Raw genomic sequence first — 20,747 nt, forward strand, 5'->3', positions numbered from 1 at the left:
AGAGGTCATCTTTGGAAGTGAAGAGAGAGAGAGAGAGAGAGAGAGAGAGAGAGAGAGATGAGCTCAGGTGACGCGGCGGGTTAAGTTTGTAAAGGGAAAGGTAAAGAAATGGAAGGGTAGGGTAGAGCCTTTAGAATTTTATTTTTTTAATTATATATATATATATATATATATATATATATATATATATATATATATAATTTCAGTTAAGCCAAGTCAAGCTCCACTCTATTCAACCTCAGCTCATATTCAAATGAGCTGAGTCATATGAAACTTGCCTCCCCTTCAGACATCGTTCAAGCAGACTCAAACCAAGTTAGATAAAGCTAAGCCGAGCTACCTTGGCTTTGTGTACAATAGCTGTACTTGTGTGAGCCTCACCATGTAAGTGTTTTATCCAATTCGCGGGCTCATTTTGTGACAAGAGGCATATCCAAATCTTAGGTGGGCCACACCAAAGGAAGCAATGATGATTGAAAACCCGTAGTTAAAAACTTCCTAAGGCGCATTGTATTGTTTATTTGCCATCCAACCTCTATATCAGGTTAAGGGAAAACAAAAACATCAGCCTAAACGGCCACTGCGTGGAAGGACGGTGTAACAAAAATATCAGCCTAAACGGGGACTGCGTGAAAGGACTATGCCCAGGGACTGCCACCCCCTCGTGCCTGGCTGGGTGTTCACCTTCATACAAGGGTGATCCGGCCTAGATTAGATGTTCACCTTTGATTGAAAGTGGATACTAGACTCGTAGAAAACCTATTTAAAAGCTAATCAATAAATGAGTAGCCCTATAAAGTTTTTGATGGTGAGTGTTTAATCACCACTACTTCCGATGGTGTGGTCCACTGAGATTTGGATCTACCTCATTTTTAGGCTCAAGTTATAAAATGAGCTTTAAAAATGGATGAACGGTGTGGATAAAATAAATACATCATGGTGGGGCTCACGGAGCATTTTCAAGCACTGACTAGTACGGAGGTGGGTGGTGGACGGGTAACTACCGAGTCCGAGTCCCACGTACGAGGACCATACCATTTATGGACTCTCCTACCATACCCAAAAATATCCAAACATCACGACATCATGACCAGTGAAAAAAGTCCATGTAATTGCATGTTCCCATGCTTGTAATAATATCAGAATTGTTATTTTTCGAAAGTAGCACTAGCGACCTGTGCCACGTACGTGCCTAAGCTTCATTGATGGATACGCATCTTAATTAGGTAAGGTTTTTGAATTATACAATCCTCGACCCTAAGTACATTCACATTGTACACGGTTTTCCATCTTGTAGTTGTGGGGCCCACAGTTCAATGATCCAGATTATGGGTCTGATATGCCTCTCTATGGACAGATAGTACCCCAAAAATCTCCACCAGTGGAAGAACCCTGCCCCAGTCTCAGCCCTTTCTCCAGTTTAATAAATGTGGACTGTTGACGTATTCTCTTTTTCCACCCACTTTGTGGCCCAAAATACCAATGGCCTAGATCAATAAAGTGGGCCCCACTTGTGGAGAATGAAAACCCGAGTAGAGTGTACACATGCTTGGGTGGAAAGGATCATATGATTTGATGGATTAGGTTTGATAGGCTTATATAACATCTAGGAACAGTAAGAGAATTATTTTATGGTTAAAAATAGAACAAACATATCCCTTAAGTGGAAAGAAAGATTACGTAATTGAATATCTACGTATAGTTTCTTGGCAGGTATTGACCTTTAATTTCAACTCACTGATGTGACTCCAAGAATGGTAGTGGGCCGTGAATTTCCAGTAACCATGGTTATTGAGGATTAATCCTATAAAATCTATGGGGCCCACTGTGATGTCTATATATTATATCCAATCCGTCCATCCTTTCACCGGCTCATGTGAAGATGTAAGTGCAAAAAATTGGGCAGATTGAAAATTCGGGTAGGCCACACTACAAGAAATGATAGGAATTAAATGTCCACCATTGGAACTTTCTTGGGCCATGGAAGTTCTGGATTGGGCTGATATTTACAGTTATGGGAATCACCTTTCGAACGGGCTGGATGTCATATAAACAGAAGGGTGAGTTCTCATCATTACTGTTTTCGTGTGGGGTGGTACACCATGCATACGTGTCGGACGTTGGATTGGGCACATCTTTTTAAATAGTGCTGATTAATCTCCATGCACGTGGCAGGAATGTAATCCTGACCGTCTAAATCAAGGTACTGTTGTCAGGAGACGGATTGGCTACTCCCCTAACACCAGCCAATGGATGGTGGTCGGTGCTACGTGGGCTCCACCATGATTTATGTATTTCATCCATGCTTTCCATCTATTTTTTTAGATAATTTTATGATACGAGACCAAAAATGAGGTATATCCAAATCACAAATGGACCACATTACAGGAAACTGTGTTGAATGAACTTGGACCATTAAAAACTTTTTGGGGGCTATAAAAGTTTTGGATCAATTTGATCTTTGTTTTTTCCCTTCATCTGGGTCTGTATTACCTAATCATTAGATTGAATGTCAAATAAACAGTACAGTGGGCCTTAGGGGAATTTTAATGGTAGATATCCAATCACTATTGTTTTCCTATGGTATGGTGTGATCTACCTGAGATATATATCCCCTCATTTTTGGTATCAAACCCTAAAATATTCTGTAAAAATGGATGAACGGAACGGAAGAAACACATACATCATGGTGGAGCACACAGAGCACTGACCAGCAGCCACCGGGCTGATGGCAGGGGGAGTAGCCAACCCGTTTCCCTGTAGCCAGTGCATCGAGACGCGCGAGCCGACCTACTTTTGAATTGTTTCGTGGAGACAATAAAGGATGGCATTTGCCAATTGGCTGAGAGGTTAGTTGAATTGGTAGCTGTTGGGCGATCTATGCCAGTTGCCCACGTAGCTACTATCTAGCAATTAGAATTATATAATCATTTAAACGGTGGGCCTGAAAGCGGAAGCAATTAACTGGTACATGTATTTATGATTGTCTTCCTGGTAGGTGGAAATGAATAGTTTTATTAATTAATTACTTTTTTAAAACTTAACTTGGTTTGGTAAGTATTAATGTGAAGTTAACTCGTGTGATGAAATTATGGACTTGAGTAAGTTTTTTCATCTTGCTTTTCAACTTTTAACTTGTCCATCTCTTTCTCTCCATGTGATGGATGGTCCACATCGAAAGAAGCCCCACATGATAGGCTGTCCACATCAAAGAAGGGACCTACGCAATGGCGAGCCCCACATTATGTATGACCCACATCAAGATAAGCCCACATAATGGATTGTCCATATCAAAGGTAAGCACAAATTATGAATGGACCACATCCAAAGTATCTCACTTGATGGACGACCCACATTGAAGGTGTAGCCGACACAATGATGGGTCCATATCAAAGGTGGACTCCACATGAAAGGTGGTGGATATGGAAGGTGGCCCCACATAATGGGCATTAACATTGAAGGAGGGTCTCAATAATGGATGGTCCACATGAAAATCAGCCCCTAATGATAAATAGCCCACATCAAGGTAAGCCCTACATGATGGATGACCCACACAATGGACGATCCACATCAAATGTAGACTTTACATGATGAGCGATAGACATTAAAGGTGGGCCCACATGATAGATGACCCACATCAAGGTGAGCCCCATGTAATGGACAATTCACATCAAAGGTGCATGTGATGAATGACCCATGTTCAAGGTGGGCCTTGCATAATGGATGATCCACAGTAAAGGTTGTTATTTTTCGAAAGTAGCACTAGCGACCTGTGCCACGTACGTGCCTAAGCTTCATTGATGGATGCGCATCTTAATTAGGTAAGGTTTTTGAATTATACAATCCTCGACCCTAAGTGCACTCACATTGTACACGGTTTTCCATCTTGTAGTTGTGGGGCCCACAGTTCAATGATCCAGATTATGGGTCTGATATGCCTCTCTATGGACAGATAGTACCCCAAAAATCTCCACCAGTGGAAGAACCCTGCCCCAGTCTCAGCCCTTTCTCCAGTTTAATAAATGTGGACTGTTGACGTATTCTCTTTTTCCACCCACTTTGTGGCCCAAAATACCAATGGCCTAGATCAATAAAGTGGGCCCCACTTGTGGAGAATGAAAACCCGAGTAGAGTGTACACATGCTTGGGTGGAAAGGATCATATGATTTGATGGATTAGGTTTGATAGGCTTATATAACATCTAGGAACAGTAAGAGAATTATTTTATGGTTAAAAATAGAACAAACATATCCCTTAAGTGGAAAGAAAGATTACGTAATTGAATATCTACGTATAGTTTCTTGGTAGGTATTGACCTTTAATTTCAACTCACTGATGTGACTCCAAGAATGGTAGTGGGCCGCGAATTTCCAGTAACCATGGTTATTGAGGATTAATCCTATAAAATCTATGGGGCCCACTGTGATGTCTATATATTATATCCAATCCGTCCATCCTTTCACCAGCTCATGTGAAGATGTGAGTACAAAAAATTGGGCAGAGTGAAAATTCGGGTAGGCCACGCTACAAGAAATGATAGGAATTAAATGTCCACCATTGGAGCTTTCTTTGGGCCATGGAAGTTCTGGATTGGGCTGATATTTACGGTTTTGGGAATCACCTTTTGAACGGGCTGGATGTCATATAAACAGAAGGGTGCTTTTTCATCATTACTGTTTTCGTGTGGGGTGGTACACCATGCATACGTGTCGGACGTTGGATTGGGCACATCTTTTTAAATAGTGCTGATTAATCTCCATGCACGTGGCAGGAATGTAATCCTGACCGTCTAAATCAAGGTACTGTTGTCAGGAGACGGATTGGCTACTCCCCTAACACCAGCCAATGGATGGTGGTCGGTGCTCTGTGGGCTCCACCATGATTTATGTATCTCATCCATGCTGTCCATCTATTTTTTTAGATAATTCTATGGTACGAGACCAAAAATGAGGTATATCCAAATCGCAGGTGGACCACATTACAGGAAACAGTGTTGAATGAACGTGGACCATTAAAAACTTTTTGGGGGCTATAAAAGTTTTGGATCAATTTGATCTTTGTTTTTTCCCTTCATCTGGGTCTGTATTACCTAATCATCAGATTGAATGTCAAATAAACAGTACAGTGGGCCTTAGGGTGATTTTAATGGTAGATATCCAATCGCTATTGTTTTCCTATGGTGTGATCCACCTGAGATATATATCCCTCTCATTTTTGGTATCAAGCCCTAAAATAATCGGTAAAAATGGATGAAACATATACATCATGGTGGGGCCCACAGAGCACTGACCATCAGCCACCGGGCTGATGGCAGGGGGAGTAGCCAATCCGTTTCCCTGTAGTCAGTGCATCGAGACGCGCGAGCAGACCTACTTTTGAATTGTTCCGTGGAGACAATAAAGGATGGCATTTGCCAATTGGCTGAGAGGTTAGTTGAATTGGTAGCTGTTGGGCGAACTATTCCAGTTGCCCACGTAGCTACTATCTAGCAATTAGAATTATATAATCATTTAAAGGGTGGGCCTGAAAGCGGAAGCAATTAACTGGAACATGTATTTATGATTGTCTTCCTGGTAGGTGGAAATGAATAGTTTTATTAATTAATTACTTTTTTAAAACTTAACTTGGTTTGGTAAGTACTAATGTAAAGTTAACTCGTGTGATGAAATTATGGACTTGAGTAAGTTTTTTCATCTTGCTTTTCAACTTTTAACTTGTCCATCTCTTTCTCTCCCATGTGATGGATGGTCCACATTGAACGAAGCCTCACATGATAGGCTGTCCACATCAAAGAAGGGACCTACGCAATGGTAAGCCCCACATTATGTATGACCCACATCAAGATAAGCCCACATAATGGATTGTCCGTATCAAAGGTAAGCACAAATTATGAATGGACCACATCCAAAGTAGGTCTCACTTGATGGACGACCCACATTGAAGGTGTAGCCCACACAATGATGGGTCCATATCAAAGGTGGACTCCACATGAAAGGTGGTGGATATTGAAGGTGGCCCCACATAATGGGCATTAACATTGAAGGAGGGTCCCACATAATGGATGATCCATACGAAAATCAGCCCCTAATAATAAATAGCCCACATCAAGGTAAGCCCTGCATGATGGATGACCCACACAATAGACGATCCACATCAAATGTAGACTTTACATGATGAGCGATAGACATTAAAGGTGGGCCCACATGATGGATGACCCACATCAAGGTGAGCCCCATATAATGGACAATTCACATCAAAGGTGCATGTGATGATTGACCCATGTTCAAGGTGGGCCTTGCATAATGGATGATCCACAGTAAAGGTGTGGCCCACACGATGGACAATACATATCAGAGGCGGGCTCCACGTGATAGGTGGTGGATATTATAGGTAAGTTCCACTTTATGAAAATAACATTGATGGTGGGCCCCACATGAGGAAAATTCACATTGAAGGTCAACCCTTAATGATGAATGACCCATATCCAAGGCGAACCCCACTTGATGGAAGACCCGCTTCAAAGTTGGGCCCTGCATGATGGACAATCCATATAAAAAGTAGGTCCACATGATGGATGGCCAAGGTGGGTGGGCCCAACATAATGAAGGATCCTCATCAAAGATTGGGCTCACAAGATGGCCAATGGATATTAAGGGTGGGTCAAACAAACTTAAGGAATAAGTAATTATCTGATGTTGGAAACCAAACAATATATATATATATATATATATATATATATATATATATATATATATATATATATATAGGGAAAAGGCACTATGCGCTCAACCTCACCAGTCCGTCCCATGAGGTCAAGCTGTGTGGGCCCCACTGTGATGCATTTCGAACATCTACCCCATCAGTCAGATGCACCATTCCATTGTGGGCCTAGGTGTCAAAAATCAAGTCAATCCATGACTTGTGTGGGCCACACCACATACAGAAGTGGGGAAGGGCCGGGCACCATTAAAACATTCATAATCATTTTTTGGGCCCACCGAGATGTGTTTTGCAAATCCAACCCATCCATTATGTACGTCCCACTTGGATGAGGGTTCAGACCAAGTTTCAGCAGCATTCAAAACTCAGGTGGGCCCCACCAAGTGCTTTTATATGTTTTCACGGTGTCTTCACATGATTTTAGATGGTATGGCCCACCTGAGTTCCGTATATGGCTGATTTTTGGGATATCCAATAATTTAGAGGGGACCCCTCAAATGCATGATGTTGATGGTCGACACACATCACAGTGAGGCCTACATAGCTCGACCTCACGGGAGCTTATCGTGAGGTCGAGCGCATAGTACCTTTTCCCATCCATATATATATATATATAGCAGTGGTCTCCTACGAACCGTACCGCATGAGACTTCATGCGCACTAATGCCGACTTACTTAAACAGTAGGTTGAGGGTGGACCCCACTGTGATTCGTTTGTGACATCCATTCCAACCATTACCTACCTTGTTAAAATTCATGCACGATAATGAAAACAATGGGGTCCACCCTCAACCTACTGTCTAAGTAAGCCGGCATTAGTGCGCATGATGTCTCATGCGGTACAGTTCGTAGGAGACCACTGCTCTATATATATACTTTTTTTTACTGATAAGTAGGGTTGTCAACAAGTCAGGCTTGGGGTAGGTCTTGGCCCAGATTTTGAACAATTTTGGGTCGGGTCGTCGAGCTGGCTCTATTCAAATTTTAATTTTTCAGGCACGAGCCCGCCCCATTAACACCCTTACCGAAAAATATGTTGCTTATCAAACATACTTATTTGTTGAATAAGTAGAAAATAAGATATGTTACTTGATACATAAGTAGCTTCTATAAAGTAACTTACAATCCATACCGCTCCTAAATATGTTAATTTTTACTTAGAAGGGAAAAGAATACTACACATATAATGAGATTTCTAGATACAGTGGTTGATTTTTAAGAAGGAATGAATTTCTCTGGGTTAGAGCCTGAAAGAATAGAAAAGTGTCTAAAACTAAAAACATTACACCTATATTTATAACATTCAATCTTAAGAAATCTTAATTAGAGTTTTTAATTCAACCATGCAATTAATGTCCACTGTTAATGACAAAATCTAGACTACCCTCCACTCGGAACAACGAACCTCTAAGGAACCCTAGTCCTGTACAAACAATGAGAAAAGGAGACCATGGGTAAGCCCTGGGGACCCTCCGATGCCTAAGTCAGGTCAAGGGAATCTAGGTCTAAGTTGATTGTAGAGAGAGGGTGTGAGATGTTGCGTACCTGTAGCTATGGAGTCTCATTGTATTTATACCTGACTATCAGACGGTCCGGGTCCGTTAATCTCGGCACGATTTACTCAATCAATGGGATATTGGGATCGTGGATATATGGTCCGTAATCCAGGGATCGTGTAGTGTATCGTGTGTATCTGCGGCCGAAACAATCGGTCGTGTCTGCCTAAGGCAGTTTCCTGGTTTAGCACATGGAACGTCCTCATCCTGCCTCGGCCTCAGCTCGAAATCCCAGGCCAAAGAAGCCCTGATTCTGAGCCTCGAACTTAGATCGACATGCCCATGAGCCTCCGCCATTGAGTTGTTAAACAGAGACCGCATCCTAAATCCGAGCCGAGCCCTGGCCCGGACTCATGATTGACTTGACTTTACTTATCTGTTGAATATTTTGGAGGGCTTCACTTCGAGTTCCGAGGCGGACGACATGCCTGTCTTATTGAGTCGGGTTTTCTCGTAATGGGTGACACTGATGTGAGTGGCTGAGTTACTCGTTTCCAGTCGGACGATAGCGGGGCGGTCTGAAGCCTTCTGTCTAAGCTTCACGCTGGCTGTTCCAGTCTTAGATCACTTCGAACCGACTGCCAGCCTCGGAGCGGGAGCTCAACTTTAACCGAGCAGGGATTCCTCCTTCCTCTCAATAATACTTATAGTTTCAGATTTCAGATTGACTCTTGTGTGTCTGATCAGATTAAGGGAATGCTGATCCTTGGAATTGTAGAGGCTCGGATCTGCCCATAAAGAAGTCCCCTACTCTCCAAGTTTGGACACAGGCCCGAAGAGTAAATATACATGGAAGATCAAGGGTCTCCTCTGTCACACATTTTGCGCATGCGGTTGTCATTATGGTTTCGGTGTTGAAGAGATGCGTCCTCAGGGTTTCTCATCCATGGGTCAACCTCAAGCAGACGCGTAGCGACGGTTAAGATTTCAAATAATTGTTAGGCCTATGGCTGATCGCCACGTATGCCCTAGGAGGCATTCGAACGACTCTTCCCCTGCTCGGGTGCCGCTTCCGTCACATGGAGCTCATCACTCAATGTCAGAAGCGTACGACCTGGCAAAGCTCGAGCCAGTAGCAAGTGGCCACGTATGTTCTGCAGTCGGCTCGTGACGATTCGGCTGCGACCATCATGCTTTGTCATCAATGCTGAGATCCTTCCTAGGCTATATAATTCCCAGTGTTTTGGAAGTGCCCCTCACATCTGTATTTCAAATTTGCGTGGCTGTTGGTCTCCTGAGGAAGCGATTTCTGGCGAAGGTGATTCCGACCGACTTGAGTTTCCCAGTGAGGCGATTTCGGCCGATTAGAAGTCTTTGTCAGAGGCGATTTCCGCTGGCCGCCCAATGAGCTTTTCCTCCCTTTAGCATCACTTCTCTTTCCTTCACTTCTACGAGATGTCATCTGATATGGACATGGTCCGAGAAGTCCATGATGATTCTGAGCCGGCAAGCTCGAATGACAAGAGGGGCGTCCGAAGGCCCCTTGGAAGCAGTGACCCTGTTGCCTCCGTCCTGAAAAAATAAGGATGAGGGGGCTCAGACTCACCGGGTGAGCAAGAAGAAAGCCACCCAAGCCCCCAGAGATCTGACTACGAGTATCGCTGAGATGCTTGCAAGTGGGCGGGCCTCCGAGGTTGTCCTGGGAGGCTCCATATTATCGGAGTCTCAAATGGGGTGGATCCACACAGAATTTGAGATCCCAGACTCCGTGCTGATAAGGGCGTCGGAGCCTCTCGATACTACCGACGTGCCTGCCGAAGGAGAAGTCGTCATTTTTCTCTGCGCATTGTAATGCGGGCTCTGACTCCCTATGCAACCTTTCATTTGAGCCCTAACTGCTTATTTGGGACTAGCTCTCGGCCAGTTCACCCCCAAGGCCTGGAGGGTTTTGATCTCTTCTTTCATCATCTAGCATCAAGTCGGAAACCTAGAGCTGACACCAGAAGAATTATTAAGCTTGTACTTGGTAAAACATGAAGCCAAGAGTCGTAGTACTACTTCGTGACTCAAGGCAGTAAGGGGTCGGGACTGGTTATGAATCTTCCTTCCTCTAATAAGGACTGGAAGAACAAATGGTTCTGGGCATCGTGCGAATGGGAGGCATCGGCAGCAGAGCTTAGAAACCTAATGACTCGGGTCCCTACCCGATTTGCCACCCCAAGTCGGACCTTTCATCTTCCCTTTTTTTTTTCTTATATTCTGTATTCCTTTTCTTTCTGTCGTGATTTATCTGAAGCCCTTCTTTTATTTCTGTAGACTTCCCGAGAGGTTCGCCTCTCCTCTCCTCGGACCAGAAGAATCTAGTTACTAAGGCCAGGGTGTGCTTAGGAGATCTCCGCTCCTGGTCGAATCTGATCACGGACGCCAACCTTCACTGGTCCGGACTTTGCAAGTCCAAACCACTCCCCACTTCCTTCAATAAGCCCTTCTTTAGCTCTTTACTTTTGAAAAAATTGAATCTCTTAACTTGGTTGCTGATCCTCTACTTCGCGTGCAGGCATGGCTAAGGCCGCTGGATCCCAGAGGAGGAAAGCCACCCTGACCATTGATAAGATGTTGAGGGCTGAGCCCCGAACGAAGACGACCGTTCAGAGGAGGCTAGCGGCCCCTGGTGGCGAGGGCCTCTCGGCCCCAATTTCTTTCGCTATAGCTCCAGCCGTGGCTTCAGTTTCTGTTGCTGCAGCTCCGGTTGTGACTTCAATTTCTGTTGTTGCAGCTCCGATTGCAGGGCCTGTCGCGGCTGGGGCCGCTGCATATAATGCTTCGGCTGCCCCTCGGATCGCTGAAGCACCTCCCAAAGCCCTCGAACCCTTTATAGTTGTTCCCTCCTCATCTGAACATGAAGAAGCCATTCGGATGGCTGACGTCATTCTCTCCCCTCCCAAGATCGGGAATGATTCCGAGGCAGAGGCTCAAGCCTCAGCAGGCAGCAGGACTAGGGCCGGGGAAGCAGTAGGATCAGCTCGGGTGGGGACGAGTGGAGAGAGGTTCAAACCAGGCTATCATATGTCCTGCCTGGTTCCTTGGGCTGCCAAACACATTCTATAGGAGGAGATAGCCAACCTTTTCGACAAGTCAGACAAGTCTTTCATTAACGACATAGCCTCTGTCTTCTACCGAATACGTTTATTAATTTTTTCTTACTTTCATTTTTTGTCGAATTCAGATACTTATTCTTTTTTTCCTTTTTTGGTCAGCCCATCATGAGGCTCGTTCTGACTCGGGAGAGATTGAAGGAGTTCGCCAAGGAAGATGTCGATGTGGAGGCCCTCAAGGGCGAGGCTGGCCTCTTACAAGATAAGGCTACCTTCCTCCGAATGGAGCTGGCGGAACTACGTCGGCAGCTTAAGGACGGGAGAGCTTGAGAGCTCCAGCTACAGGGGGTTGTGGGCAACCTTAAAGCCCGATGCATTGCTGCTATTACCGAGCTGACCCGGGCCTGGGCCCACGCGGATTACTTGCCATGGAGAACGTCGGGGGAAGCGTTGGAGTAGACCAGAGCCGAGGCGACGAAAGAGCTGCACAGAGCAGTCTCCCAAGCGAAGGATGCCCAATGAGCTGAAGACGAGGCTTCCCTGGCCTTGGTTGTGGCTATTATGGTAGATGCCTTCAAGGCTTTAGAGGAGAGGGCTGCCGAAGCTACTAAGTTTTACAACTGTGACTTCGATGCTTACATTGATGTCGTACAAGACTTGTTCCCGGACCTCAATCTTGAGCCTCTGTTGCCTGAAGACATCGGGGAGAAACCTTCCAGAGACGCTCGCCCGGATCAAGTTCCTGCCTCCCAAGCTCCTCCTCCAACTGAATAGATTCCAATACTTTTTTATGGCGATTTTTAAACTTAAGTCTTTTGGTGAATGGTTTGATGGATAATATTTTTTGACCCTCTGGAGAGGGTGTATGGATGATGATTTTTTTTTTTCTATTAATCTGTAGTTGGTTCTTGGATGTTGATTGTTGAGCTAATTTGTGGACAGGTCGATTTACTTTGGGGCATCACCGAGTTGACCCCTTGACGGGTAAGCTCGTTTCTATGCCGTTTTGTAGAACTTTGAATCTTTGTAGTATTGCAATTGTTAGGATCTAACCCCTATGGGATCAATTCCTCGCACAATTGGCAAGCAACGCTTGGTAAGCTTGTTAGCCAGGCGACGAACCGACGCCTCTATCAGGGAGTTAGGTCATCCATTTGGCTTTTCCCTTGAACATGAGGAGATGCCCTGTAGAATTTTCATGGGATAACGTATTAACCCCTTCTTCAAGGGATCAGTTCGTTGAGTTGGCCCCTGCGTATGAGAGACAACTTATTTATAGTAGACAATCCGCTCGAGTAGATTTATTTGGAATGTAAATTTCATTGAGAGTCTTGAAGGTTAGTCGCTCGAAGGCGTACACTTATTGGGGGCCTTAGAGGCCATTTCATCAAGGATAGTAAACTTTCAGGTGCTCGGCGTTCCAGGGGTGGGAGAGTTGACAGCCCTCAAGATCTTCTAAGTGATAGGAGTCGGGTTTGGTCGATCAGACCACACGATATGACCCTTCCCAATTAGGTTCGAGTGCTCCAGCCCCCAGTTCCGCGGTGTTTTGGAAGACTCGGCGAAGGATTAAGTCCCCTGGACAGAACCGCCTAATTGTAGAATTGTGCCACCTGTTGATGTCGAGCAGCGGCCCTGACTTTGGAGATCTCTCTAGCTTCTTCAAGTAGGTCTAGGTTGGCCGCTATCTGCTCAGCGTTTACGTTTTCTTGGAAGTTTCTGACTCAAGCTGTAGGGAGACCAATTTAAACTGGCACCATCGCTTCCGATCTGTAGGAAAGAGAAAAAGGGGTCTCCCCAGTGGACGACAGAGCCATAGTCCTGTAAGCCCATAGGATGAATGGAAGTTCCTCGGCCTAGTTACCCTTTGCTTTTTCTAACTTCGTTTTAAGATGGTGCTTGATGACCTTTTTAACTGCTTCCACCTGCCCATGGGATTGTGGGTGCCGAGGCAAAGAATATGTGTTTGTGATGCTAAGCCCATGACACATTCTTCGAAACTTGTCGTTATCAAATTGCCTGCCATTATCAAACACGATAGTATGTAGGATCCCGAATCGACAGACGATGTTCTTTCATACAAAATCGATCACCTTCTGCTTTGTGATCTTTGCAACGGGTTCTACCTCGGCCCACTTGGTGAAGTAGTCGACCCCAACAATAGCGAACTTAACTTGCCCTTTTCCTGTGGGCATGGGATCGATGATATCGATCCCCCACTGAGCAAAAGGCCATGAGCTGCTCATAGGAGTCATTTCCTGTGCAGGTTGCCTTGGCACAACTGCTTATCATTGGCATTTGTCACACTTTTGAACATAGTGCTTCGAGTCCTCCTTGATGGTCGACCAAAAATATCCTTGTCAGAGTAACTTTAAGGCTAGGACTCGACTACTAGAGTGGTTTCCGTAGATTCCTTCGTGAATCTCTCGAATCACATAATCTGCCTCGTCAGGTCGGAGGCACTTGAGATAGGGCTCTGAATGCTACTTCTTATACAATATCCCATATAGGACTACATACTGCGTTGTTCTCCTATCCAAAGGAACCTCACCGAATGTGAGGTAGCTATAAATAGGGTCCATCCAGTTAAGAGTATCATTTATTGGATTGACCATTTTCTTCTCCGTCTGGTCGATGCTCGGATATTCTATGAACTCCATGGGAATGATTCGCGGGATATTCCCTTCCGTGGCTGAGGCTAGCTTCGCTAGGGCGTCGACCAAAGAATTTTTGCTCTAGGAATCTGATAGATAGTGCAACTCCAGAATCTTTCTATCAATTTTCTTACTTCATCTAGATAAGTAATCATCCTAGTTTTCTTAGCCTTGTATTCGGTGGAGATATGATTCACTACCAGTTGAGAGTCGCATCGTACCTGAAGGGACTGAACCCCCAGACTTGCTACCAATCTGAGTCCGGCTAGCAGAGGCTCGTACTCTGCCTCATTGTTAGAGGCCTTAAAATCAAGTTTAATCGCATACTGGATGGGTGTGAAATCAGGCGCGACCAGGACAATCCCTGCTTTAGCACGTTTAACATTGGATGAGCCGTTTACATAGAGAATCCATCCTGGTTCAGATTCCGCATTTTGATCACTTGGGGAATAGGCGAGGGAGTCATTTCGATTTTAGCACTAATCCCTCCTTCACTTGGAGTGGTGAATTCTGCAATGAAGTCGACTATGGCTTGTTTAACGTCTCGAAAAAATCCATACAATGACCCGAGTACCACCTCAGGCAGAAATCGCTAAGGACTGAATCCTTTAAAAATTAGATGAAAATTAATTAAGTACTAAACTGAATTAATCAGCGAGTTAGTTCGAATCACTTTCTATACAAACTGCAAGACCCAAAACCAGTAGAATCGTTAGCTCTACATTACCTAAAAACCTAGGACCAATCTCAAAACCCAGTTGCTCTCGGGAGCATCTTGAAACTCCGTATCAGACCTTGAGCATGCATCGAAAGTCTGCTTAACGTAAAATAATACGATTATTACCGCCTTACTGGGCTTGACAACCTTCTCAGGAATCAAGTGCAAATAGTATCCAGAAACGCACAACTTGAACCCGGATCGAAGTGTGTGAGAAATGCGAATATCTTTAAAGAATGAACTCAAACTTAAGTAATTTGGGCCGTTCGCTTGCAGGCTAAATTTAAGGTTTCAGACCGTCAGATTTTGACTCAACTATACCCTTGGATTAGGGAAATTTTCCTGCACATGTCAGTGCACTTGTGGCCCTGATCGAGTGACGATGGCCGTTGAATTGAAACTCATCCTCCGCGGTTGATCTACAAATCCGATTGGACCGAAACTTTAGCGTGGCATAGATCCATTGCAAGGAAACTTTCTTCAGACCATAGGCGAGCAATGGACTTCCAAATGAGCTTCATTGGCCCAAAACGGACGACTTTTGGCTATAACCTAGGTATACCATGGCCCTGGGGCCATTGACATCAATTCTAGGCCTATATAAGGGCCTTAACCCACCCCTCTCTCATTCCATACGAATTTTCTAAACCCTAGGAGAGAGAAGAGAGAAAAGAGAAGGAGAAGGTGAGGAGAAGTGAGAGAGAGTTGTGGTTTTTTGCTGGGATTTATTCCCGCCATACGAATTTAGGCCTATAAAGGCGTAATGTACAAATCGAGTTCGTAATCGGCATACTGACGAAAGATATAGACTATAAATGTTTAAGCTATATTTTTTAAGGCTTTCAATGTTAGTTAATAATTTATGACTGACTTGATTGTTGTCACATGTACTTAGATGCTTTGTTTTTTAAGTATTACACATATATATGAACTATGTTGAATATAATGCATTCCATGTATTTGTTGAAATGTTTAAATGAATATAGAATTATGATTTGTGCTTGCTATGGTTATAGATTGAGAATACATGATTGTTGTATTTGTGACAACTCCTTTGTGAAAGAATTTGCTATAATATATGTTATAACAAATTATTCCATGTATGTTAATATGTGTAGTCTAAGTGTTTGATAAAATGCCTGAATGAGAAAATGCTTGTTAAAATATATTTAATGAAGGTGTTGAGATAGGATTTTCAATTACCTTATCTATAGTTACAGTTTCCTTCATGTAACCTATCTTACTACTACGTGATTTATAGGTGAAATGCCTATGTATGATAACATGTGCACTATGTGTTTGTTAAAATGCTCCAATGAGATTTATATTTTGATTGGTTGTCACATGTTATTTTTGGCTATTTTATATGAATGCCTATTGTATTTGAATATGATTGGGACTGATAAATAGTCCAGGCAATCGATAACGGTTTACAATAAGTGGCCGAACTAATTTCGCCACAACGGATACGTTGGATGAATCCGAGTCGTACGATGATTATCGACAGTAGTTAGGCCACGAGGAGTGCGTATGTGCTCTATGTCGATTAATTCAATATGCGCTCGTACCAGTCGAGCTTGTCAAGTAACCCGATTGGCCTCATGTATATTCACCATGTATAGACGCTACTGCTTGAATCTAAGGTACCACTTACCATTGCAAAGCTTGTTTAACCTTAATACCACGATTTGCTAAGACTCATGAGCCGAGCATGGTGGTATGGGACACCGTGGTCAAGTTATCGGCCTACGCTAGGGTGACGAACCTCCCCGTAGTGTCCAGTGAGTAACCCAAACTCATGGGCCGAATACGGTAGTATAGGACGCTGTATCCGAGCTATCGACCTATGCTAAGGTGACGAGCCTTTCCCGTAGTGACCTTGAGTATAAACTAGGCCTATGCCGAGGTGACAAGCCTCTCGTAGCGACCTGAACTTGCCTGTCTATTATTTTCAAATCAGGGGTACGTTGCCCTAAAAGTTGCCTATCGTATATGATTAACTAGGATTGACGACCCTATATGGATCATTGTTTGGATAAATGATATAAAGGGAGGTGCCTTAGCTTTCCAAACTTGTTGTATGAATAAACTTAATTAAGTATTGGCTAACACGATCTTGTACCGCATTGCATGTGCTTTAGCGAGGAAGTGCACGTGTCCGGAGTGGTGCATGCCGCGATCGTGAGATGATGTCATTAAGGGAGTGCAGGTGAGGGCATGCATCATTACAGTATATCATTCTTGCATTAATAAGAGTACTTAGGATATGATTGTTGTACTGCTTTATCATTACTGCTTGATTGAATTGATAACATGTTAACCTTTGCCTTATAGTACCACTGAGTTGATCACTCACTCCCACTCTAGGATGGTGTTTTAAAACACCAACCAGATTCTACTGTAGCTACAGGTGATGGTGATGCTTACGAGGCGGAGTCTGACTTTTATGATGACGAGGAGGAGTTCTCCTACATGTAACTATGTAGACCTAGAATTGTGTCGACGGGATTACATGGATACAAACTAATTGAACATTACATTGTATCATTTTGTGAATTTTTGAAACTTTACATGTAATTATTTAACCTGGCGACATGTTCATACTCTGGGGACTTACAACTGCTTATATGCTTTATATATCTATCATAGTCTTCCACTTACGTAATCTAATTGTCTTTGGAGTATGATATACTGATTTAGTGTAATCTCATTCATGTTTAATGCACTAATACGGACAACATTTAATCATCATTATCTATGTTGCATAAGTGATGCGTTGGAACCCGGGAGACAAGCTTTTGCTCAACCCTCGATTTTCAGGGCATTCCAAGTTAGTATCAGAGCATGATTTGGATTAAACTGGACCTGTGTTATGGTAACACAATGCACACTGACATACTTTGACTTACGAGGGGGCGATGAAACGTAGAAACAATTGTAGGATTCCAAGTTTCAACGACGGGTGAAACTGACCGTTGAAATCAAACCCGTAGGCATCTGTGATTATTCGAGATGATCCCAATTCTTTTCCAGGCCGTCCATTGACGGGTTTAGGCGATGAATCGATGTAGTTCACACTCAATAACCCAAAAAGCATGACTATACGCGAGATGGAATCCGAAACCGCACCAAACAGACTCGGGGGCCTAAACCGCATAAAACGATGGGACCCGAGGTGGGCCCCACACATTTATGACACCGCGGGGGGGATGTCATCGCCCTTAGGGCGACGCCATCAGCCTAGGTCGAGCGGACCGCGATGGCAACGCGCCTAGGGAGAGGCTTCACGGTCCACTGACAACGGGCTGGGTAGGCTGACCATTGTACACACATGTGGGGCCCACAAAATCGTGTGGGGGCCCCCTATACCTCCCCATTTGCTTCATTTCTTTTATTTCCACCCCTCTAAGCTTTCCAAATCTCCCAAAATCCTATTTTTCTCTCTCAAACCTCCCCTCCATTCTCATCTCATCTTCTTCGTCATCACTACATACACACCTCCCACCATTCCTTTTAAACCCATCTCCTATCTCCCTTATTTTCCTCCCATTTGGGCACATAAACCCCCCTTGGTGTCTCAAAAATCTCAAGGTCCAATAACCCATCTTATCCCTCCATTTTGTTTCATTCTCATGGCTTTTTTTAAACTAGTGGTGGCCATATTTTCGCATTCCACACTTCTTTCTCTCATAGGAAAGAAGAGGGCTTCTACGGATGAAGCTAGGCCTAGCCACCCTACCCATTCAAGGAGGCAGAAAAGCGTCAAGGCTAGCACAAGCGTCGATTGGGAGCTAAGGATGAAGCAGGATCTCGGTCCCTAAATTCCTCTCGAAAGAGCTCTACTGGCGGATATGACACATGGAAGGTTTCAAGGCTGTAGGGTTCTCTTTGAAGCACACGTGGACGAGAAACTATTTGAGCTTTATCCGGTGATGGATCTCCTGTTGGACGTCGGTTGGGGTCCCATATTTAAAGACAAGTCTTGTGTGAATGAGAGCACTATCCGAGCCTTCTACACCCATATACGAGAGCCACTACTGGAACCTCTATGGTTCTTTATCCCCGTGGGAAGGCGAGAAGCCATTGTCAATGTAGACTTGATAGCCCGAATTAGGGGGATGCCACGTGGAGAGGTACATGCTAGCGAGAGAAATCTCAGGAGCGTGTGTGAAAGAGACTGCCGCACGCAATTTCTTTGTGGCCGACTGGTCACTGGAATCGAGGCAATTGCCTCTTGGCATCCGAGATGACTCCTGACTTCTGCTTGCTCCACCACGTCTTCACATACAATGTGTATCCCAGGTGGAGCAATCGCAGTGAATGCACGTGTTTAATGGTAGACTTCCTATGCCAAGTTAGGCAAGGAGACAAGCTGTGCCTGCCTACGTATGTACTACTACATATAGTTCAAACTGCACGCTCTCCTAGGACAGACATATCACTCCTATTCGGCCGACTTATATGCAAGCTTGCTCCTGAATTCAACTACAGACTTAGCTCAGAAAAGATTGCACCGATCCATTTCATCAACGGCACTACTCTCAACAACATGGGTATTGGGCCATGACAACGTCAAGCCCGACTCGATGAGATTGAGGATGAGACAGGAAGTGAAGAGGAAGAGGGTGATGAAAAAGAGAACGAAGATGAAATAGAGGAAGGAAGCGAGGAAGAGGAAGAAGAGGAATCCCAAGATTCTGATGGGGGCTCTCCCCCTGCTACACATGAGCCCCACGGTGATCGAGCTGCTTTAGAAGCCTGCTTGGCTCAGATTGAGGAGGGCCAAGTCGCACTGCGACAAGAGGTCAGAGAGACCCGGGACGAACTTGAAGAGAATAGGACCTTCATGAAATAGAAATTTAAGAAGGTGTCTCACACCTTGAAGGCTCTCCTGTGCTACATGCAGGACAAGGTTTCTCCTCCACCATCACCAGATTCTGACGACTAGTCCTATGTTGTAGTCTTCCTTAAGTTTTCTTTGCTTTCCTGTTCCTATGTTATAGCCTTGTTAGGCTTAGTAGTAGGGTAGATTTGATGGTGCGTTTGGTGTTTAAAGCTTTGATTAGATTAGCCCACATGCATCTTCAGTCATGATTCATGTAAAACTATATCTCATGTATTGTGATAAATTTTGTTAAATGAAATGCATGCAACTCCTTTTGCTATGAAATGTGTAGAATGCTTGAGAAATTGAGTGTTGTTATGCAAAACCTTACACATGTTACACCCTATATTGTGTACAGGGAATGCCACCTAAGGCTACTCAGAGTACGACATGCCTTACACTTGGCGAATCGATTGACGGGGTACCTCCCCTAAGCGATAGCCAAACGGACCCCAGTTTGGGCCCGAATCATGAGACTATGCCAGATTCTCAGCCGACCACTGGCCCCACAAATGGGTCGACACCTTTTGCACCACCAGTTCCAGAGCAGAATCGCGCGTCTACCTCGATGCCACACATGCCTCAGGTGGCTCCTCCTCGTGATAGGCTGGAGTAGGTGATGCTCCTTATATAGTAGAAGTAATAGATTTAGACCACCATCGCTGGGCCACTTGCCCAAAACATAAATGTGGTTCCACCTACACCATCTGTGCACCCTGCTGGAAACTAGAATGCTAACGGCTTATTCAAGCGATTCCAGCACTTCCGACCTCCCACTTTTACGGGTACTTACAAACCCGAGGAGGCTGAATATTGGCTTGACCACATCTCTAAGATGTTGAAGCCACTGCACTACACTGAGGCAGAGCAGGTTAAATTGGTCACGTATATGTTTGAGAAGGAAGCCAGTCTCTGGTGGGACAACATGAAGGCCCACATAGTGAACTATGTATCTCATTGCCTCATGTGCCAGCAGGTTAAGGCCGAACATCACTGACCTCCTAGTTTACTTTAGCCAATGCCCATAGCTGAATGGAAATGGAATTTCATCTCAGGGTTACTGAAGATGGGGAAGGGATATGACTCGTTTTGGGTGATTGTGGACCGGTTGGCGAAATTGGCTCATTTCCTCCTAATTAGAGTCTCTAACTCAGTAGACAATTTGGCCAGGCTGTACAT

The sequence above is a fragment of the Magnolia sinica genome, chromosome 5 (assembly GCF_029962835.1).
Source record: "Magnolia sinica isolate HGM2019 chromosome 5, MsV1, whole genome shotgun sequence".
Classification (NCBI taxonomy): domain Eukaryota; kingdom Viridiplantae; phylum Streptophyta; class Magnoliopsida; order Magnoliales; family Magnoliaceae; genus Magnolia; species Magnolia sinica.